The sequence below is a fragment of the Cibotium barometz genome, chromosome 25 (genome assembly GCF_041138505.1).
Source record: "Cibotium barometz isolate CiBa-2024 chromosome 25, ASM4113850v1, whole genome shotgun sequence".
NCBI classification, from domain to species: Eukaryota; Viridiplantae; Streptophyta; class Polypodiopsida; order Cyatheales; family Cibotiaceae; genus Cibotium; species Cibotium barometz.
Genome location: NC_141070.1, coordinates 33921063 through 33947766, shown reverse-complemented (window position 1 = coordinate 33947766; position 26704 = coordinate 33921063).

Below are 26704 nucleotides of genomic sequence, written 5' to 3'. Positions count from 1 at the left end.
TATTTATGTTGTTCCAAAACATGACAACCTTCCCATCATGATGCTCACCAAGATCCTTGAGTATCTTCTTCAACCACATAGCATCACATGCAGCCATAGCTGCTCCTCTATATCGTGCTTCTGTGCTAGACAAAGCAACGATAGGCTATTTCTTGCTACTCCAAGTAACCACTACACTCCCAAGTGTAAATGCATAACCATTAGTGGATCTCTTGTCATAAGTGCTACCTACCCAATCTGCATTAATATAGCCATGAACATCCAAATCTCTCCCATATTCATAAAATAAGTCATAGTGTGCTGTGGCTTTCACATATTGCAATATCCTCCTTATTGCATCCAAATGAGGCTTGCATGGACTCTACATAAACTGACTCACTAGTCCAACCACATAGCTTAAATCTGGCCTCGTGATAGTCATGTGGATGAGACTACCAAATAACCATCTTCATGTAGATAACCATCTTCATGTACATTGTGATGTCTTTCACCCCACAATCAGCTCTCGTAACTTCATGTTTTGTTCCAAGGGCGTACTCATTGGCTTGCATGCCATCGTACCATATTTGGCCAACATTTCCAAGGTATAATGCCTTTGGACCAACCATATACCCTTTTTGGTTCTCACATCCATATGGTTGGTCCAAAGGCATAATGCCTTTGGACCAACCATATACCCTTTTTGGTTCTCACAACCTCAATGCCCAAAAAGTACCTCAACTCACCGAGGTTGTTCATGTCAAATTCTGCACATAGCATCTCTTTTACATTGGCTATATTATGGCCAAAATCACTTGTGACCTATCAAGTCATCAACATAGATGACAATGACAACAATACCTCTTTCTGTCTTCTTCACATATAGTGTAGAATCTAAAGTGCATACCTTAAAACCAATGATCTTGTCACTCCAAGCACGTGGTGCTTGGAGTGAAGCAAGCACGTGGTGCTTGCTTTAGCCCATATAATGCTTTCTTCAACCTACATACATGTGTGTAAGATAATGAGGGTGTACAAACCCCTCTGGTTGCTCCATGTAAACTTCCTCTTGCAACTCACCATTCAAAAAGGCATTTTTAACATCCATTTGATGCAGTTTCCAACCCTTTGAAGCTACCATAGAAATGATTGACCTCACAATGGCCATCTTGGCAACTCGACTAAATGTTTTCTCATAGTTAAGGCCCTATGTTTGCACATATCCCTTTGTGACTAGCCTTGCCTTATACCTTTCTATTGTTCCATTTGAGTTGTATTTCACTTTGTAAACCCATTTACAACTAATAGCATTCTTCTCACTTGGAAGAGAAACCAACTCCCAAGTATCATTGTGAACCAATGCATCCATCTCCTCATCCATTGCCTTTTCCCATACATGTTTGTAGGAAATCATGGTAGATCAAAGATTAAGCACAACATTATAGCATGATTAAGAAAATGCTAATACAAGATTAAGAATAATGAACAAGATTAATCAAAGCATAAATGCCAATAACATTGCATAATACTCAATTGATCTCTTGTGAATGAGTGTTACAAGTTACCAAATGAGGCCCCCAATCCATTCTTTTATAGCTTGAGAAAGCTACCCATGACATCATCGATTATGTCACTACACCATTGACTAGGTTCAATGTATGAGCATCTACCTAGGCTCCATTTCTACCAATGCTTCTAACCTTTGAATACCATCTAATGTCCATACAATATATCTATCATACCATGTCTAATGCCATACCATACTAATTCCATCCCAATGTCCATGATGCCTTCATTGTTGTAAGTGGCCATTGGTAGCCAACTTCCAATGCTTCTAACCTTTGAATACCATCTAATGTCCATACAATATATCTATCATACCATGTCTAATGCCATACGATACTAATTCCATCCCAATGTCCATGATGCCTTCATTGTTGTAAGTGGCCATTGGTAGCCAACTTCCAACACCCCCCCTTGGCTCCAACATGGCCACTTTGGGCTTAGCTGATACATCAAGGGATAACCATTAGGAGTAAGGCTCAACTTCAAATATCCAAATGAGGTTTCCCCCCCAACAACAAAAGTTACTTGGGCTACATCATTGGTGCCCAGAGGTAACACCCATACAACCATTACCAATGTCCATTATAAACCATAGAGAAGTGGACCATTGGTAGTCACACTCTCATGATACCACCCCCCCTTGTTTCCATCATGGCCATCTAAGGAACTTCTATATGAGGACTCTCACAAAAAACACCATTAGGGGTGAAACCATAAACCATTACCATTGCCACCATTGCCATTACCATGACCATTTCTATTACTTAGCTTGACCTACATAATGGGTGGTCAGAGGGCTAGCTTACAAGAGATTCCATAAAATATTAGAGCCATAATTGCAATCCCAAACATACATCTAGGAGTTGTGCTCCTCTTTGATCCAAAATCCCAAAAGTTTGTGCTAATGCAAATTTTGGATTGAGAACGATCCACAAGTAGTGTGATCATAGATGATTCCAAGTTTAAATTGCAATAATGCAACCCAATTTGATGATGGCATTGTTGATGAAGCCCTCTATGTTGCATAAAAATTCCCAAAATAAAGCCCATGCCAATTTCCACAAACCCATGTGAACTGCCTCTTTTAGAGATCTCTTTACACCCAAGTCTTTTTAAACCTTAATCTTAAAGGTGTTCTTCAAGATTTTTACCAAAATAGAATCATCGCACCGTTTGAACGTCATGCAGATCTGCAACTCTATGAATGCACCGTGGAATGTGCAAAGGTTATGGGCCATCGCTTATCTCTCTATTATTGGAGAAGATGTTGATCTGCTACTTCCCCTTCTTCTGCCACCTACTGCAACTACTTTTCTTTTCCCTCTGCAAAGAGAGCTGCCTTGCTGTTGTTGGTCTGCTATGCATGGAGATCTCCATCGCCTTGATGCACTTCTACTCGAGCTCTAGTTGCTTACGCTGATGCTGACCATGCCACTCTATTTTTTTTGTGAAGCTGCTTCGCCCACATGATGTGTTGTGACCAAGGAGGATGCCATGATTGAGCCTGTGTTGCTTTTCTCTCCGCGTTGTGGAGAAATGATGGAGCTTATGATCACCTCCTTCTTGCTCTACGAGCCAACTACACAATGCTATTGCTCTTCTTGAGTGTTCTATGATTTGACTATGCTCTTCTCTGCAATTTGACTGTGATCTTCTTTGCTAGGGCCAATGAAATGGTCATTGAGCTAGAAATGGCACCAGTGAGTTTCTTCTTCATGCCATGTTGTAGGGCATTCTATTGAACATAGTGTTATGTTGTGTGAGCACTACTGAAGCAGCTTGATGAGAGCTCTAAGTGGCTAGCTCTATAGCAGCCAATTTGCTATTGTCAATATTCTGAACACCCTGCTTGTTTTCCACCTTCTCTCTCACTCTCCTTCTAGATGAGACAGAGGAGCCTCAGAATTGTGTTGTGAGTAGACCAACAAGAGGAGGGTACCAACTTGGGACAAAAAACGAGTAGAAAGCACTAATAGCAAAGGAGAGAGAGTCACAAAACCTATTATCTAAGCAACCAAGAAGATAGTCCTAATTACTCTCTCATCACCAAGACAAAGCGATAGAATAGACCTCTATGAACCTAACTATAATCTCCTAAACCTATGCTCTGATACCATGTAGGAAATCATGGTGGATCAAAGATTAAGCACAACATTATAACACGATTAAGAAAATGCTAATACAAGATTAGGAAATCATGGTGGATCAAAGATTAAGCACAACATTATAACACGATCAAGAAATGCTAATACAAGATTAAGAATAATAAACAATATTAATCAAAGCATAAATGCCAATAACATTGGCATAATGCTCAATTGATCTCTTGTGAATGAGTGTTACAAGTTACCAAATGAGGCCCCCAATCCATTCTTTTATAGCTTGAGAAAGCTACCCACACCATGACATCATCGATTATGTCACTACACCATTGACTAGGTTCAATGTATGAGCATCTACCTAGGCTCTTTTACATGAGTGAATAACTCCATTTTTGCCCATGACATCATCGATTATGTCACTACACCATTGACTAGGTTCAATGTATGAGCATCTACCTAGGCTCTTTTACATGAGTGAATAACTCCATTTCTACCAATGCTTCTAACCTTTGAATACCATCTAATGTCCACACAATATATCTATCATACCATGTCTAATGCCATACCATACTAATTCCATCCCAATGTCCATGATGCCTTCACCATTGGTGGTAGCCAACTTCCAACAATGCTTACCAATTGCTTCACCAAAGCATGATGGTTCCACATGCTTAACCATTGACATCATGTATGCATAATGCATTGCATACTCTTTGTACGTCAACCTGTCCATGGGATACCTTACCCTTTGTGACCTTCTCACAACCTGTGGCTCACTATGAACCTTTCTTGCATGTGGTGGCACATACCTTTCTTGCCTTACCCCCCTGGTGTATGTAAGGATGGGATGCCAAGTTCCTCATCAAGGTTTTCCATGCCTAAGGAATCATAACCTATGATACCAACTCCTTCCACTTTCTTCTTTCCCTTATCCAAAGAACTACTACTAGTGCTACCTTGCTCATTTCTCAATCTTCCATTTCATAGGTTCACACTGGTACCATCACTCGATCTTACAGGTCCTGACAATGAAGTAGACACATCATTTGGCAACTTTACATGAATTTTTGAATCAATGTCATCTACCATGACGTCCAGCTTGTCCTTGTACCAACTTGCCAATTCATCAAGCACAACATCTCTTGATATAACCACCTGCCTTGCATTTGGATTGTAGCATTTGTAGGCTTTCCTATCTTTTGCATAACCAATGAATATGTACTTCTCTACCTTAGGATCCTTGGAACTTCCTCCTTCTTTCATCAGAAACATGTACATAAGCAATGCTCCCAAAAACCTTGAGATGACTAATGTCCGGCCTATAACTTGTAAGTCTCATCTCAAGTGTACTCTCATGTATGGAAGTTGTGGGTGTCTTGTTCAACACATACACCACGGTGGCACATGCCTCGACCCAATAGTGATTCGGCATGTTTTTCTCATTGAGCATAGCTCTAGCTACTTCACATATCACACGATTATTCCTCTTAGCAACTCCATTTTACTGAGGAGTGTACCTGCAAGTAAGCTACCTTCTTATCCCATGCTTTTTAAGATAGTCATCAAATTCACATACCACACGATTCTTCCTCTTAGCAACTCCATTTTACTGAGGAGTGTACCTGCAAGGAGTGTACTGAGGAGTGTACCTGCAAGTAAGCTACCTTCTTATCCCATGCTTTTTAAGATAGTCATCAAATTCATGCAAGGTGTATTTTCCACCACCATCTGACCTCACATATTTGATCCAATTCCCATATTGCTTTTTTGCATATTCCTTGAAAGCAATGAACTTTTCAAGAGCTTCACTCTTCTCTTTAAGAAAGTATATCCACATAAACCTTGTGTAATCATCAATGAATGTGATGTAGTACCTGTTTCCATTCATAGTTAGGGATTGAGCTAGCCCCCAAATATCACTATGAATAATCTCCAATGGCCTATGGCTTATGTTGCCTTCCTTTGGAAATGGAAACCTTGCTTGTTTCCCAAATTGGCATGCTTCACATACATGATGACTTCCATCATTCTTAAACCTCGGTAAGCCAGCAACAATGCCTTTTACTTGCATGTTATTCAATCTCTGAATGTTCACATGTCCAATTCTCTTATGCCACATGTCTATGTCCTGCACAACTCCATGACTCTTTGAGAACATAGTTGAGCTCAATTCTGGTAATCTTGCTTCAAGCTTGAATAGCCTACCTTCCTTCTTGCCTTTGGCTATCAACCTGCAGCCATGCTTGAAGTCTTCAACAAAGCAACCTTGCTCATTGAACCTTACTTATAGTCCCTGTTCTACCATTTGACCCACTGATGCCAAGTTCTTTGTGATAGAAGGTACATACAGTACCTCTAACATGTTCTTTACATTTCCACCATGAGTAATAGGATGCTATGTGTCATCACCTGTGACTACATAACCTTGAGTCTCCATTGGTTGCATCTTCTCAAACCATTCACCATGGCAAGTCATATGGTTTGAGGCACTTGAATCCATGTACTAAGACTCATCTCTGCCATCACTATTAGATGTCATAGTTCCCATAACATGTGTCATAGTAAATAAATTATTTGAATTTCCATCATTGTTGCTAGTAGAGGCATAGTTACCATGCTATGGTCTACCACTTCCATTTCTTACATCATTTTGCTTTTTATAGCAGCCCTTCACCATGTGACCAAGCTTGCCACAATACTGGCATTCAATCCCACTAGCATTATGTTGTTGGCCTTGCCAATGACCTCTTCCTCGAGTACATGTTCTCCCCCTGCCTAGGAAGTATGTATTTCTACCACTACCACCTCGTGCACCATATGAATTTTAAAAATTATGTGGTGGTCTATCTTGCCAACCTTGGCTACTTCCACATCCTTTGAAAAAGGATCTCCCCCTACCTCTCACATCTCAAGAGTAGAATGCTTGATCCCTAGCATGAGTAGATGTACTAGAGCTAGTACCAAGCCCAAGCTTCATCTCTTCAATTATGAGCAATGAACAAAGCTCATGAAAATTTGGGGGGTTGTCACCTCTCACTGTAATAGATGCATCAAAATTTTTGTATTCTTTGCCCAAGCCATTCAAGGTAATGGCTACCAAATCACTATCATCCATCGGTGTATTGATGGATGCAAGAGCATATGCTAGGCTCTTTATCTCTTAAACATAGTCATGCACACTTCTACTATTTCTCACCACACTGTGCATCTTTTCCTTCAATTGAAGTTTCCTTGCCTATGTATTAGTGTTATACAACCACACAAATGTATCCTATGCATCCCTAGGATTATCCAAATTCTGAATATGACATAGCATACTGTTTGTCACACATATGGCAAAGTAATGCAATACTTTGTTAGCTCTTTGCGTCCAAGTCTTGTGAGCTTGTACCTGTGCTAGGGTTGCATTTGAGTAGCATCAATGGCTTTGCATCTTCACTTATAACCAAAACCCAAAAACTTTTTCCTTTTAAGAAGCTCTGCATCTTGTACTTCCTAAATTGAAATTTGTTTCTGTCAGGCTTCTCTCCCACAATCTGTATTGGACCATCTCCCATTGTGAATACTTGTAATGTACCCTAATCTAGCACTCTTTCCAAAGCCTTACAAAACTCCAAATTCTTATGAATCAAGCTTAATATGTGTTATACATATGCATTTACATCCCAGGAGGCTTCATGTTGCATATGAACTTCATTTGAATAATTAAATTTGGGTAAAGGTAAAAAGTTAAATTTTCTAGTCTTTTTTCTCGCCAATAACTAGTTAAAGATTGTGCTCTAATTCCTTCAATTATTTTTCAAATTCAATGATTTAACATTCATTAGATTTCCAATACATTGCTCCAACTAACCCTAAGAGGGTTTGACCAAATTCTTCAAGATGAGAGAGAACCATCAAAATTTTTAACTCTCTTGTTTGTTATTTCTGCTCATGTCAGAGACCAATAGTCACTTAAAGTGCTCTAATTTCTTCAAATCTAATCCAAATACAAAAAATTTTGAATCAAAAGTTTAGCAACTCCTTGCTTCTTGTATGTACCAAAGGAATTAGTTCAATTTTCTAGAGGTAGAGATTAATAGCATGATTAGTGAGGCTCTATTTTTGTAAGACAGTTCTATAATTCTGCTAACTATCCATTAATTAGCTCATTATGCCTATAATCCTCCAAATGATTCTCCCAAATGAGTTTCCCAGCACCATTCACACATTTTCTAAGCTTTTTAAGACTTTAATCACTTGCAATGGCCCTCTAATGATCAAATGGCATCAAAAAGTATGAATGTTGTCCCAAATCTGCATCAAAAAAGTGTCACCTATTTGAGATGCCTGTAGGGAGAGGACAATACACCATTGAGTTGATAGGCATCATAGAAAGGGGTTGCTCAGAGGAAAAATAGGCACATTGTTGGAATTAGGGTTGCAGGGAAACACACACAGCTTGGAGAAGACAAAGGTAGCACAAGGCACTCAATAGAGAGTTGCAATAGAAAGATGAGATAGCCCTAGAATGATAGGCGTATATACAATGCACGGGGGAAAAAACCTCCTAAAGAGGGAAAAAGTGCCCCGGCGGTCCTAAGTGTGTTCACACACATCACTACCTCATGTATATGGTAACAAATCCCCCCTGGGAGTGATGCGGTGAACGAGAGCTGGCACATAGAGTATAGGGAAGTGCCATGCCCTAAGGACATGATCAATCCACAAAGGGGAGTAAGCCCAAAGCTTTGCGGATAGGTGGGGCTCTTCACATTATGCTTGGATGATAGCATTGCACAGAGAGTTTGGGATGAGTGAGATGGGTATTCTTCATTGCTTTCTTGTATCAAAAACTTGGCAAATTATGAGGGGGATGCACACCTCCTAGAAACAGTACGTAGAGGTGCTTCTTGTGGCCATGGTATGAAGGATTGCACACCCTTATCTACTACTCTCGATTGGACTATGAAGTTTTCATCTCTTGATTCCTATGAGCTGGGGATACTTCATTGTACCAAGAGCTTGACGGGTCACTTATCTGGTAGCACCAGGTTGGACATTTGTTCTCCGGTTGGGCTTCTCTTGGAAGGATTTAAAATGGTACAAGAGGAAGGCTTCTGTTCGTGGCTTGGTGTGACACATATTTGGGTTAGAGATGTGGATATTTTGCTTACGGAGATGTGTCTTGGAGCAGTATGGATTGAGTCCGTGGATTTAGAGATTCCAGCTCCTTGAAGACTTGTTCTTCACCCAGGATCTCAGAGGGGGTGACAGCATTATTTCTCCGATTTAGTACCCTTTTGGTGGTGTCAGGGGTGCCCAGTTTTTTCCCAAGAAACATCATGGAGGCCACACTTGATGTCTTCAAGTGTTCGGGGCATGGAGCTTCTTCTTCAACGGTCACTCTAGCTCCCTGGTTTTGGTGCTACATTCAGGAGCTGAGAGGGGGTGTTAATACAATGGTCACCTCCTGTATGTGAGTGAGGGGCTGCTTTGTGGGTGTGCCTACCCAAGAGAGAGGATCACACATTCTACACTGTATGTGGGGAGGTGGTAGGTCTGCTAGGGGGTTGTAGGCACTGTAGAAGGTCAACAACCTATAGGTCAAGGGGTTGAGGAAGCCCAAGGGGTGCCATGGGTAGCCCAAGAGCAGTGGACAGCCCTAGAGGCAATGGGGCTGCTATCGGGTTGCTACTTGCTCTGCAGAGCCCGACTAGGGATTGGTCTACCCGACCAGCCCTTGAGGCATTTAACACAGCCCTAAAGGGCCTTTTTTTGCAACCTGACCAAGTTATTAGCAGGCCGACCAGCATATTTGTTTCTTACATAATGAGGGGACCAGCTCCTCATTTATTCATCTTGTCATCTTGCCTTTGACTTGTCTTCTAGTCATTGGGGGGGAAGATCATCAAGTTCTCTTGGAACTTTGGTCACAAGGCTTGTTCATTGCCTTGGTCACTCATTTCTTGAGGATTGTTCCAGGGTTGAGTCTCTACTCTTAGGGTACACACGTACCATCGTAGAGTCTCTTATGCTTTCATAATATATTTAATTCAGCATTGCTCTTCTTTCTCTTTCTCTCCCTTGTGCCATTGTTTCTTTTCACTTCTGCTGCACACTCTGACACATTTAATGTGAGATCCCTGTTCCCACCGCGCAACGGATTCGGGGTACTAGCAGCGGAAGTAGCACTTCTTGCGCGAGGCAGGGTCCCACACTCGGGGCCTCGTCCACGGATATCCGGACAAAAGACTAATCCGTCCGTTTTTCCAAAACCAGACCCGGAAAAACTTCCCTTATCCGGAAAGCACGGGCGATTCCACCAGGATAATTTTTACTCTAACGTAGTCAAAACCCTTACTGATCAAACAGATCCGACTGCATCTATAAAGATACTTGGTCAGATCAAGGAAGAAACTTGCACTTGGATCATTGGGATCAACGCTTTTTTCCCCACCAAGGAGGCACAGCCGTTGATTCCTATCCATAGAACAATTACTATCCGGGATTTACTTTATCTATCGTAATAATAGAAATTGAGTCTCGATTTACGGATCCATCAGTCCAGCCTAACCCCATCCAATCCCATGGGTTAGCCAACCGCCCAACCACTGTAGTGATGGGATCCAATTTGGAATTTGGTTAGGTTTTGTCCCGGGTACCAAGGAAAAGAGTTCCACGGCCCCCTAGCCGGAATTTCATGCAAACATAAAACTAGCCACACCACTTACACACCCAATATGAAAATTACCTTTTTCTTAGCATCAGCTAACTTTAAAACAATCCTTTAATGAAACCATAGTACCACTGATCACAATCTCCCAATTTATCCAGTTGATTCATAATTTTCCATCATTCCTTCATCAGAGTATCTATGGCATCATTGGCAACTAGAACGCTCACCACCTGTCCACACAGGGGCCGTTTCAATAGTTCTTAGCCCATAATACTCAACAATATAATCACTTATCAAGATGGACTCTCGTTGAAGATCAGCAAGATCAACCAACAGATCCATATAAAAGAGCCATGGACTCATCCGTTGAGGACCAGCAAGGTCAGTCAACCAGATCCATGCCCGGTTCCAGAAAACAACTCTTACTCCTTGTTCCAATATCTTCCTCGACGCACGCATGGGTATCCTGGGTGACCCAGAGCCCGAGCACCATATGGTAAGCACCCTCTAGGATCCTTCGCAGGTGACCTAGCGCTTCACTCATAGGCCGCTTCCTTGGTCCCTCATCCACCGTACCGGAAGCTCACCATTTTAATCGAACCGAGGCTGGTCAAGACCTCGGCCGACCTTGCTACGCGAGACATCCTCCATTGACTCTCCGTCAGCAGTTGCAACTTTATCAGTTAGGTCTCCACGACCTTAATCACAAGACGGTCAAAATGCTTTCCCAGCATTCTTGACATAAAACAGCCATTTACAAACAGCATTTACAAACAGTTTACAAATACAATTTCTATATTAACTCTCATTTTTCCACATTATCCCTCATACAATCCACATTACTTATTCCACATTTCATTTATATGTGTACTCATCCAATCATATCATTTTCCATCTCTTCACTTCAGATTCCTTCACATCACATATCATATATTCACATCCATACATCCACATCCACATCCACATTCACATCCATACATCCACATCTACATGCTTAACTCCATTTTCACATCCTCATTTATACATCCACATCCCATATCCACATTCATACATACACATCCATATCCACATCCATATCCGCATTCATACATACACATCCATATCCACATCCACATGCATACATTCATAATCACGTCCTCATTCATACATCCACATCCACATACATACATACACACATCCACATCCACATCCACATTCCCATTCACATCTATACATCCATATCTACATGCACATTTCATCCATACATCCACTATTATATCCTCATTCACATCCATACATCCACATTCATGCATCCACATCTACATGCTTATCTCCATTTTCACATCCTCATTTATACATCCACATCCCATATCCACATTCATACATACGCATCCATATCCACATCCACATGCATACATATATCCACATCCACATTCTCATTCACATATATACAGCCATATCTACATGCACATTCACATCCATACATCCACATCTATATGCTCATTCACATCCATACATCCATATTCATGCATCCACATCTACATGCATACATCCATACATCCACATCCACATTTACATACATGCATCCACATCTACATGCTTAACTCTATTTTCACATCCTCATTTATACATCCACATCCCATATCCACATTCATACATACGCATCCATATCCACATCCACATGCATACATATATCCACATCCACATTCCCATTCACATATATACATCCATATCTACATGCACATTCACATCCATACATCCACATCTATATGCTCATTCACATCCATACATCCACATTCATGCATCCACATCTACATGCATACATCCATACATACACATCCACATTTACATCCATGCATCCACATCTACATCCTCATTCACATCCATACATCCACATTCATGCATCCACATCTACATGCTTATCTCCATTTTCACATCCTCATTTATACATCCACATCCCATATCCACATTCATACATACGCATCCATATCCACATCCACATGCATACATATATCCACATCCACATTCCCATTCACATATATACATCCATATCTACATGCACATTCACATCCATACATCCACATCTATATGCTCATTCACATCCATACATCCACATTCATGCATCCACATCTACATGCATACATCCATACATCCACATCCACATTTACATCCATGCATCCACATCTACATGCTTAACTCCATTTTCACATCCTCATTTATACATCCACATCCCATATCCACATTCATACATACGCATCCATATCCACATCCACATGCATACATATATCCACATCCACATTCCCATTCACATATATACATCCATATCTACATGCACATTCACATCCATACATCCACATCTATATGCTCATTCACATCCATACATCCACATTCATGCATCCACATCTACATGCATACATCCATACATACACATCCACATTTACATCCATGCATCCACATCTACATCCGCATTCACATCCATACATCCACATCTACAAGCTTATCTCCATTTTCACATCCTCATTTATACATCCACATCCCATATCCACATTCATACATACACATCCATATCCACATCCACATGCATCTTATCATATTTTATCACTTCCCATATCTTTTATGCATACCTCTTTGCATGAAATTCAATTATGCTAAAACTAACACTTTTATAATAAAATATTCAACTTTTATGCATACCTCTATGCATGAAATCCAATATGATAAAAGTAACACTTTTGATATAAAAAAAATTATCCTTTATGCATACTTTAAAAATGATAAAAGTAACACTTTTGATATAAAAAAAATTATCCTTTATGCATGATATTAAAATTCAATTTTAATATTTTTATAATGAAATTCTTCAATTAATCTAGGATGATAATTCCTAGAATATGGTAGGAAGTCCTCTTTTTATGCTTTGAATGAAATTATTTTATGCATAATTTTTATAAAAATTTTGCCATAGCTCCGCTGCTATGACTGATAAATCTCAATTTTTTCTAAGGGATAAAGCTTATCATTAAGGAAATAATTAAAATGATCTCTAATTGGATCATTAATCTATAATGGATTGAATCATCAATATGCATAAACTAAAAGCATAGAAAAAAGCCATTAATTTGGCCTCAAGCATAGCTTAATCTTGGATTAAGGAAAAGCTTTATGAAAAGCTTCATTTGGATTGAGAATGGGTCATGAGTATGACCATTACTTGAGTGAGAGAGAGAAATTACATAAAAACCATTAGAATTTAAACATAAATAAAAATTAACTTCAATAGCATTTATTAAATTATGTAACTCTTCACTACTATTCACCAATTAACTTTAATAGCATTTAAAAATCCATACCAATTAAGCTTCTCAAGCTTGAGAGGGGTTGAGAAGAGAGAAACATTGAGAAATTATAGAAAAGATCAATATTCACTAATTACCTTACAAATTGCTTGATTCTTTGTTCACGGTAGAGGCCCCCAACCAATCAATTGGTTAAGTATGTTGATGGAGCCACTAATGGGGATTGAAGAAAGAGGGAAGATCCAAAAACTAGTGAATTATTAAATGAATTCACAGTTCTTGGCTTAGGTGGAGTAGAGTAACGATGCATAAACACTATCTATTTTTCAACAAGGGGGAGGCTTCTATTTATAGGAAAAATTGAGCTCCTAACCAAACAAACTGATTCTAGAATTTTCTAAATCAGTTTGGTCAATAATTGACCATTTTTAGGTCAGTTAAGCTAACTTTTTGGAACTAGACTTGAATGAGGAGAGAGGAGAGATGAAATATCTCAATTTTTATGAGTTTAAAACTCATTCAAGCATGTGAAATATGCACCTCCTTTAAAGAACTCCCCTTCCTTACATATGTGTCATAATGGAATCATTTTAATATTGCTCATAGTTTTTTTACTAATAAACCTTGTACATTTTCAACTCTTCATCTTATGTGAAATATGCACCTCCTTTAAAGAACACCCCTTCCTTACATATGTGTCATAATGGAATCATTTTAATATTGCTCATAGTTTTTTACTAATAAACCTTGTACATTTTCAGCTCTTCATCTTATGTGAGCATTTACTCATTTTTGGATACCCAAAATATCTCATATTTTTAATATTGCTCATACTTTTTTACTAATAAACCTTGTACATTTTCAACTCTTCATCTTATGTGAGCATTTAAGGGACTCCCCTTCCTTACATATGTGTCATAATAAAATCATTATACCCAAAATATCTCATATTTTTAATATTGCACATAGTTTTTTACTAATAAACCTTGTACATTTTCAACTCTTCACCTCATGTGAGCATTTACTCATTTTTGGGTATTTTCTTTTTACAAGTTGCATTTATCTCCTCCCTACACATGGATTGATGCTATTGGTCCATAGGAACCTTAATTGGACCATAGTCTAAAGATTTCTGAAAATCTAGACCCTTAGGCTAAGGTTCTTTATACCTATTTTCAATTAATTCCAATTGCACATTGGAAAATTCTTTTTGAATTTTTGTTTCAGGGGAACTCATCTGAATTAGAAGAGATGTTTTTCTATCCAAAAATATTCAAAATCTGAATATTCTCTCTCTAGAATATTTTTCTCTCTCTAGGCTAAAACAGATAGAAACAAGGTCTTTATATTTCTGAAGAGGGATTGATTACAGGGAAAGATACTAGACATCAAAAAGGGGGTGGGGGAGGAATCTTACATTCTACCCCACTTAAAAAAATGCGAGATGTCCTCATCTCGTAAACTGGGATAATTTCGCAAGATGCACGAATATGAGACTTAGAGAAAAATTTTAATCAAGATTAACCACCAAGAAACGTCTTAAAGAGAGCAAGATTCAAAATAAGAACAAGATTTAAACTTTATTCATTCTCGGAACTTATACAGTAAAGATAGAAGAACTCTTTACACTTCCATAAGCCCGTCCATCATATGATCACAAAAGCAGTCCTCACAAGCTGCACAAGTATAAGGTAACTCATCTATGGGAATAATTCTGTTGGTTATTGCTGCACCTATCTCAGTGGTATGAGGTGATCTAACAAAAGGACCTCTGAGAGGCAAGCCAAAAACGGGATAAAGGCATATCTTCTCATGAGGAAGAAAACATGCCAGTAAGAAGACCCGCTCAGAAAACCCAAGATGCCTTGATCTCATGACACAGTAATATCGGGGACCCAAACCCAAAGCTTCAATAACCATGGCCAAGCGGACATTGTTACGAAAGTGCTGCTGACCCCAGGGTGTTACCCTAGTTATGTTTTGATAGGTCCGCCATTTGGTTTGCGCTACAGAAGTTCCCAAGTGAGGGAAAAGTGAGCGCTCATACTGCTCTATAAAATCCTTCTTCACAGATTCACTTGCGTCTTGAAGGTGAGGAATCATTATGGATAAAACTAGTTCTTGTTGCCAAGCCATGAAGGAGATTAAGAAAGAAAGGAGATCGATGGAAGTAAGATTACTGTGAGCGACAAGTAAAAGTTACGACTTATATAAAGGAAGGAGCTAGCGTAACTTATAAGCCAACGGTAACTTGCCACTGAAGTTTTACCGTCTTTCCATGATTTGGATTTGACACATTTTTCTATAGAAGGCATTAAGAATTTTGAGATGAAGAGATAAAAGAAGCTTGTAGGCTAAGTCACCTACTTTCATTGAATTCAAATATAAGGCTCACAATATCTGGGAGATAACTTCATATACTCCCCAAGAGATAAAGAACTTCTTTTGGGCCGTACTCGAATGAAGACCAAAACCTTGATATCCAAAACATCGATTCTCACTTCTGAACTCATTGTTCTGAATCCTTAAAACAGGTGGGACTCTTGAGAAGTATTCTAGGAAAAGGGTCTTCCTTTGTTAAACAGAACTTTCTTTTATTTTAGAGAGGGAATAATTATAAGATCAGAAAGGGAGATTCTTACTCCTGTATACCTCGAAGGCTGGGGAGGAATCTTACATTCTACCCCACTTAAAAAGTGCGAGATGTCCTCATCTCGCAAGGTAGAGGACAACTCTTTTTCTTAACATCCAATTTTATTTTGGGGTTCCTTATATTCTGGTCAACCCAACAGAACACTGGGATAAATATCCTTTATATAGAACTCATCATTAATATTCAGATCATATCATTCATATCTTTAACATGATAATGGTCCATTAGACCGAAAAATTTCCTTCTGAACATTCCTCCACGAGAATTTCAGTCAAGCAAGTTCTCAATTTGTCATCCCTTAGCTTGATCTACTGATCAAGTGTTAACAGTAACAATTTGACAGCACAACCCACTAATCTCATAGTGATTTGTTGAATTCATTATCATCATTCCAGTTATGAATATCATCACTAGGACTCGTCCCATTCATCCTCATTGTGGTTTTGTTCAGATTTTTATATTTCAACTAATTTCAGAAATCATCATTTTTCAATCAGAATCCAATTCAATTCATCAATTCTCAAACAGAATTAAAAATCATATCAACCACATTCGAATTCATCATCTGGATAGCATTAACGCTTATAATTTCAAGTCTTAGATTTACTCGTATATACTATCAGTAAAGAGCTGCAGTATACTCTCGGTATATACGGGTAGTCGTGGCTCTTGGAATTATAAGGTAAATACCATCATGTCTAGGCCTCAAGCAAGTCAGGGATTCTATATAATTGCGGTACTTCTATCTGAAGACCCAATTACCAAATTATGAATTTCAGTTTGAATATATCAAATTGTATGAATTATATCACACAATTACAACCTTTTTTGTGTTTCTACATAAATTTTTGACATATTTGTCTTCTCAGTTGATCTTTATTAACCAATTTGCTCTGATACCAACTGTGAGATCCCTGTTCCCACCGCGCAACGGATTCGGGGTACTAGCAGCGGAAGTAGCACTTCTTGCGCGAGGCAGGGTCCCACACTCGGGGCCTCGTCCACGGATATCCGGATAAAAGACTAATCCGTCGGTTTTTCCAAAACCAGACCCAGAAAAACTTCCCTTATCCGGAAAGCACGGGCGATTCCACCAGGATAATTTTTACTCTAACGTAGTCAAAACCCTTACTGATCAAACAGATCCGACTGCATCTATAAAGATACTTGGTCAGATCAAGGAAGAAACTTGCACTTGGATCATTGGGATCAACGCTTTTTTCCCCACCAAGGAGGCACAGCCGTTGATTCCTATCCATAGAACAATTACTATCCGGGATTTACTTTATCTATCGTAATAACAGAAATTGAGTCTCGATTTACGGATCCATCAGTCCAGCCTAACCCCATCCGATCCCATGGGTTAGCCAACCTCCCAACCACTGTAGTGATGGGATCCAATTTGGAATTTGGTTAGGTTTTGTCCCGGGTACCAAGGAAAAGAGTTCCACGGCCCCCTAGCCGGAATTTCATGCAAACATAAAACTAGCCACACCACTTACACACCCAATATGAAAATTGCCTTTTTCTTAGCATCAGCTAACTTTAAAACAATCCTTTAATGAAACCATAGTACCACTGATCACAATCTCCCAATTTATCCAGTTGATTCATAATTTTCCATCATTCCTTCATCAGAGTATCTATGGCATCATTGGCAACTAGAACGCTCACCACCTGTCCACACAGGGGCCGTTTCAATAGTTCTTAGCCCATAATACTCAACAATATAATCACTTATCAAGATGGACTCTCGTTGAAGATCAGCAAGATCAACCAACAGATCCATATAAAAGAGCCATGGACTCATCCGTTGAGGACCAGCAAGGTCAGTCAACCAGATCCATGCCCGGTTCCAGAAAACAACTCTTACTCCTTGTTCCAATATCTTCCTCGACGCACGCGTGGGTATCCTGGGTGACCCAGAGCCTGAGCACCGTATGGTCAGCACCCTCTAGGATCCTTCGCAGGTGACCTAGCGCTTCACTCATAGGCCGCTTCCTTGGTCCCTCATCCACCGTACCGGAAGCTCACCATTTTAATCGAACCGAGGCTGGTCAAGACCTCGGCCGACCTTGCTACGCGAGACGTCCTCCATTGACTCTCCGTCAGCAGTTGCAACTTTATCAGTTAGGTCTCCACGACCTTAATCACAAGACGGTCAAAATGCTTTCCCAGCATTCTTGACATAAAACAGCCATTTACAAACAGCATTTACAAACAGTTTACAAATACAATTTCTATATTAACTCTCATTTTTCCACATTATCCCTCATACAATCCACATTACTTATTCCACATTTCATTTATATGTGTACTCATCCAATCATATCATTTTCCATCTCTTCACTTCAGATTCCTTCACATCACATATCATATATTCACATCCATATCCACATCCATACATCCACATCCACATCCACATTCACATCCATACATCCACATCTACATGCTTAACTCCATTTTCACATCCTCATTTATACATCCACATCCCATATCCACATTCATACATACACATCCATATCCACATCCATATCCGCATTCACACATACACATCCATATCCACATCCACATGCATACATTCATAATCACGTCCTCATTCATACATCCACATCCACATACATACATACACACATCCACATCCACATCCACATTCCCATTCACATCTATACATCCATATCTACATGCACATTTCATCCATACATCCACTATTATATCCTCATTCACATCCATACATCCACATTCATGCATCCACATCTACATGCTTATCTCCATTTTCACATCCTCATTTATACATCCACATCCCATATCCACATTCATACATACGCATCCATATCCACATCCACATGCATACATATATCCACATCCACATTCTCATTCACATATATACAGCCATATCTACATGCACATTCACATCCATACATCCACATCTATATGCTCATTCACATCCATACATCCACATTCATGCATCCACATCTACATGCATACATCCATACATCCACATCCACATTTACATACATGCATCCACATCTACATGCTTAACTCTATTTTCACATCCTCATTTATACATCCACATCCCATATCCACATTCATACATACGCATCCATATCCACATCCACATGCATACATATATCCACATCCAAATCCCCATTCACATATATACATCCATATCTACATGCACATTCACATCCATACATCCACATCTATATGCTCATTCACATCCATACATCCACATTCATGCATCCACATCTACATGCATACATCCATACATACACATCCACATTTACATCCATGCATCCACATCTACATCCTCATTCACATCCATACATCCACATTCATGCATCCACATCTACATGCTTATCTCCATTTTCACATCCTCATTTATACATCCACATCCCATATCCACATTCATACATATGCATCCATATCCACATCCACATGCATACATATATCCACATCCACATTCCCATTCACATATATACATCCATATCTACATGCACATTCACATCCATACATCCACATCTATATGCTCATTCACATCCATACATCCACATTCATGCATCCACATCTACATGCATACATCCATACATCCACATCCACATTTACATCCATGCATCCACATCTACATGCTTAACTCCATTTTCACATCCTCATTTATACATCTACATCCCATATCCACATTCATACATACGCATCCATATCCACATCCACATGCATACATATATCCACATCCACATTCCCATTCACATATATACATCCATATCTACATGCACATTCACATCCATACATCCACATCTATATGCTCATTCACATCCATACATCCACATTCATGCATCCACATCTACATGCATACATCCATACATACACATCCACATTTACATCCATGCATCCACATCTACATCCGCATTCACATCCATACATCCACATCTACAAGCTTATCTCCATTTTCACATCCTCATTTATACATCCACATCCCATATCCACATTCATACATACACATCCATATCCACATCCACATGCATCTTATCATATTTTATCACTTCCCATATCTTTTATGCATACCTCTATGCATGAAATTCAATTATGCTAAAACTAACACTTTTATAATAAAATATTCAACTTTTATGCATACCTCTATGCATGAAATCCAATATGATAAAAGTAACACTTTTGATATAAAAAAAATTATCCTTTATGCATACTTCTATGCATGAAAATTAAAAATGATAAAAGTAACACTTTTGATATAAAAAAAATTATCCTTTATGCATGATATTAAAATTCAATTTCTCCATGATTATAATGAAATTCTTCAATTAATCTAGGATGATAATTCCTAGAATATGGTAGGAAGTCCTCTTTTTATGCTTTGAATGAAATTATTTTATGCATAATTTTTATAAAAATTTTGCCATAGCTCCGCTGCTATGACTGATAAATCTCAATTTTTTCTAAGGGATAAAGCTTATCATTAAGGAAATAATTAAAATGATCTCTAATTGGATCATTAATCTATAATGGATTGAATCATCAATATGCATAAACTAAAAGCATAGAAAAAAGCCATTAATTTGGCCTCAAGCATAGCTTAATCTTGGATTAAGGAAAAGCTTTATGAAAAGCTTCATTTGGATTGAGAATGGGTCATGAGTATGACCATTACTTGAGTGAGAGAGAGAAATTACATAAAAACCATTAGAATTTAAACATAAATAAAAATTAACTTCAATAGCATTTATTAAATTATGTAACTCTTCACTTCTATTCACCAATTAACTTTAATAGCATTTAAAAAACCATACCAATTAAGCTTCTCAAGCTTGAGAGGGGTTGAGAAGAGAGAAACATTGAGAAATTATAGAAAAGATCAATATTCACTAATTACCTTACAAATTGCTTGATTCTTTGTTCACGGTAGAGGCCCCCAACCAATCAATTGGTTAAGTATGTTGATGGAGCCACTAATGGGGATTGAAGAAAGAGGGAAGATCCAAAAACTAGTGAATTATTAAATGAATTCACAGTTCTTGGCTTAGGTGGAGTAGAGTAACGATGCATAAACACTATCTATTTTTCAACAAGGGGGAGGCTTCTATTTATAGGAAAAATTGAGCTCCTAACCAAACAAACTGATTCTAGAATTTTCTAAATCAGTTTGGTCAATAATTGACCATTTTTAGGTCAGTTAAGCTAACTTTTTGGAACTAGACTTGAATGAGGAGAGAGGAGAGATGAAATATCTCAATTTTTATGAGTTTAAAACTCATTCAAGCATGTGAAATATGCACCTCCTTTAAAGAACTCCCCTTCCTTACATATGTGTCATAATGGAATCATTTTAATATTGCTCATAGTTTTTTTACTAATAAACCTTGTACATTTTCAACTCTTCATCTTATGTGAAATATGCACCTCCTTTAAAGAACTCCCCTTCCTTACATATGTGTCATAATGGAATCATTTTAATATTGCTCATAGTTTTTTACTAATAAACCTTGTACATTTTCAGCTCTTCATCTTATGTGAGCATTTACTCATTTTTGGATACCCAAAATATCTCATATTTTTAATATTGCTCATACTTTTTTACTAATAAACCTTGTACATTTTCAACTCTTCATCTTATGTGAGCATTTAAGGGACTCCCCTTCCTTACATATGTGTCATAATAAAATCATTATACCCAAAATATCTCATATTTTTAATATTGCACATAGTTTTTTACTAATAAACCTTGTACATTTTCAACTCTTCACCTCATGTGAGCATTTACTCATTTTTGGGTATTTTCTTTTTACAAGTTGCATTTATCTCCTCCCTACACATGGATTGATGCTATTGGTCCATAGGAACCTTAATTGGACCATAGTCTAAAGATTTCTGAAAATCTAGACCCTTAGGCTAAGGTTCTTTAGACCTATTTTCAATTAATTCCAATTGCACATTGGAAAATTCTTTTTGAATTTTTGTTTCAGGGGAACTCATCTGAATTAGAAGAGATATTTTTCTATCCAAAAATATTCAAAATCTGAATATTCTCTCTCTAGAATATTTTTCTCTCTCTAGGCTAAAACAGATAGAAACAAGGTCTTTATATTTCTGAAGAGGGATTGATTACAGGGAAAGATACTAGACATCAAAAAGGGGGTGGGGGAGGAATCTTACATTCTACCCCACTTAAAAAAATGCGAGATGTCCTCATCTCGTAAACTGGGATAATTTCGCAAGATGCACGAATATGAGACTTAGAGAAAAATTTTAATCAAGATTAACCACCAAGAAACGTCTTAAAGAGAGCAAGATTCAAAATAAGAACAAGATTTAAACTTTATTCATTTTTGGAACTTATACAGTAAAGATAGAAGAACTCTTTACACTTCCATAAGCCCGTCCATCATATGATCACAAAAGCAGTCCTCACAAGCTGCACAAGTATAAGGTAACTCATCTATGGGAATAATTCTGTTGGTTATTGCTGCACCTATCTCAGTGGTATGAGGTGATCTAACAAAAGGACCTCTGAGAGGAAAGCCAAAAACGGGATAAAGGCATATCTTCTCATGAGGAAGAAAACATGCCAGTAAGAAGACCCGCTCAGAAAACCCAAGATGCCTTGATCTCATGACACAGTAATATCGGGGACCCAAACCCAAAGCTTCAATAACCATGGCCAAGCGGACATTGTTACGAAAGTGCTGCTGACCCCAGGGTGTTACCCTAGTTATGTTTTGATAGGTCCGCCATTTGGTTTGCGCTACAGAAGTTCCCAAGTGAGGGAAAAGTGAGCGCTCATACTGCTCTATAAAATCCTTCTTCACAGATTCACTTGCGTCTTGAAGGTGAGGAATCATTATGGATAAAACTAGTTCTTGTTGCCAAGCCATGAAGGAGATTAAGAAAGAAAGGAGATCGATGGAAGTAAGATTACTGTGAGCGACAAGTAAAAGTTACGACTTATATAAAGGAAGGAGCTAACGTAACTTAGAAGCCAACGGTAACTTGCCACTGAAGTTTTACCGTCTTTCCATGATTTGGATTTGACACATTTTTCTATAGAAGGCATTAAGAATTTTGAGATGAAGAGATAAAAGAAGCTTGTAGGCTAAGTCACCTACTTTCATTGAATTCAAATATAAGGCTCACAATATCTGGGGGATAACTTCATATACTCCCCAAGAGATAAAGAACTTCTTTTGGGCCGTACTCGAATGAAGACCAAAACCTTGATATCCAAAACATCGATTCTCACTTCTGAACTCATTGTTCTGAATCCTTAAAACAGGTGGGACTCTTGAGAAGTATTCTAGGAAAAGGGTCTTCCTTTGTTAAACAGAACTTTCTTTTATTTTAGAGAGGGAATAATTATAAGATCAGAAAGGGAGATTCTTACTCCTGTATACCTCGAAGGCTGGGAAGGAATCTTACATTCTACCCCACTTAAAAAGTGCGAGATGTCCTCATCTTGCAAGGTAGAGGACAACTCTTTTTCTTAACATCCAATTTTATTTTGGGGTTCCTTATATTCTGGTCAACCCAACAGAACACTGGGATAAATATCCCTTATATAGAACTCATCATTAATATTCAGATCATATCATTCATATCTTTAACATGATAATGGTCCATTAGACCGAAAAATTTCCTTCTGAACATTCCTCCACGAGAATTTCAGTCAAGCAAGTTCTCAATTTGTCATCCCTTAACTTGATCTACTGATCAAGTGTTAACAGTAACAATTTGACAGCACAACCCACTAATCTCATAGTGATTTGTTGAATTCATTATCATCATTCCAGTTATGAATATCATCACTAGGACTCGTCCCATTCATCCTCATTGTGGTTTTGTTCAGATTTTTATATTTCAACTAATTTCAGAAATCATCATTTTTCAATCAGAATCCAATTCAATTCATCAATTCTCAAACAGAATTAAAAATCATATCAACCACATTCGAATTCATCATCTGGATAGCATTAACGCTTATAATTTCAAGTCTTAGATTTACTCGTATATACTATCAGTAAAGAGCTGCAGTATACTCTCGGTATATACGGGTAGTCGTGGCTCTTGGAATTATAAGGTAAATACCATCATGTCTAGGCCTCAAGCAAGTCAGGGATTCTATATAATTGCGGTACTTCTATCTGAAGACCCAATTACCAAATTACGAATTTCAGTTTGAATATATCAAATTGTATGAATTATATCACACAATTACAACCTTTTTTGTGTTTCTATATAAATTTTTGACATATTTGTCTTCTCAGTTGATCTTTATTAACCAATTTGCTCTGATACCAACTGTGAGATCCCTGTTCCCACCGCGCAACAAATTCGGGGTACTAGCAGCGGAAGTAGCACTTCTTGCGCGAGGCAGGGTCCCACACTCGGGGCCTCGTCCACGGATATCTGGACAAAAGACTAATCCATCGGTTTTTCCAAAACCAGACCCGGAAAAACTTCCCTTATCCGGAAAGCACGGGCGATTCCACCAGGATAATTTTTACTCTAACGTAGTCAAAACCCTTACTGATCAAACAGATCCGACTGCATCTATAAAGATACTTGGTCAGATCAAGGAAGAAACTTGCACTTGGATCATTGGGATCAACGCTTTTTTCCCCACCAAGGAGGCACAGCCGTTGATTCCTATCCATAGAACAATTACTATCCGGGATTTACTTTATCTATCGTAATAACAGAAATTGAGTCTCGATTTACGGATCCATCAGTCCAGCCTAACCCCATCCGATCCCATGGGTTAGCCAACCTCCCAACCACTGTAGTGATGGGATCCAATTTGGAATTTGGTTAGGTTTTGTCCCGGGTACCAAGGAAAAGAGTTCCACGGCCCCCTAGCCGGAATTTCATGCAAACATAAAACTAGCCACACCACTTACACACCCAATATGAAAATTGCCTTTTTCTTAGCATCAGCTAACTTTAAAACAATCCTTTAATGAAACCATAGTACCACTGATCACAATCTCCCAATTTATCCAGTTGATTCATAATTTTCCATCATTCCTTCATCAGAGTATCTATGGCATCATTGGCAACTAGAACGCTCACCACCTGTCCACACAGGGGCCGTTTCAATAGTTCTTAGCCCATAATACTCAACAATATAATCACTTATCAAGATGGACTCTCGTTGAAGATCAGCAAGATCAACCAACAGATCCATATAAAAGAGCCATGGACTCATCCGTTGAGGACCAGCAAGGTCAGTCAACCAGATCCATGCCCGGTTCCAGAAAACAACTCTTACTCCTTGTTCCAATATCTTCCTCGACGCACGCGTGGGTATCCTGGGTGACCCAGAGCCCGAGCACCGTATGGTCAGCACCCTCTAGGATCCTTCGCAGGTGACCTAGCGCTTCACTCATAGGCCGCTTCCTTGGTCCCTCATCGACCGTACCGGAAGCTCACCATTTTAATCGAACCGAGGCTGGTCAAGACCTCGGCCGACCTTGCTACGCGAGACGTCCTCCATTGACTCTCCGTCAGCAGTTGCAACTTTATCAGTTAGGTGTCCACGACCTTAATCACAAGACGGTCAAAATGCTTTCCCAGCATTCTTGACAGAAAACAGCCATTTACAAACAGCATTTACAAACAGTTTACAAATACAATTTCTATATTAACTCTCATTTTTCCACATTATCCCTCATACAATCCACATTACTTATTCCACATTTCATTTATATGTGTACTCATCCAATCATATCATTTTCCATCTCTTCACTTCAGATTCCTTCACATCACATATCATATATTCACATCCATACATCCACATCCACATCCACATTCACATCCATACATCCACATCTACATGCTTAACTCCATTTTCACATCCTCATTTATACATCCACATCCCATATCCACATTCATACATACACATCCATATCCACATCCATATCCGCATTCATACATACACATCCATATCCACATCCACATGCATACATTCATTATCACGTCCTCATTCATACATCCACATCCACATACATACATACACACATCCACATCCACATCCACATTCCCATTCACATCTATACATCCATATCTACATGCACATTTCATCCATACATCCACTATTATATCCTCATTCACATCCATACATCCACATTCATGCATCCACATCTACATGCTTATCTCCATTTTCACATCCTCATTTATACATCCACATCCCATATCCACATTCATACATACGCATCCATATCCACATCCACATGCATACATATATCCACATCCACATTCTCATTCACATATATACAGCCATATCTACATGCACATTCACATCCATACATCCACATCTATATGCTCATTCACATCCATACATCCATATTCATGCATCCACATCTACATGCATACATCCATACATCCACATCCACATTTACATACATGCATCCACATCTACATGCTTAACTCTATTTTCACATCCTCATTTATACATCCACATCCCATA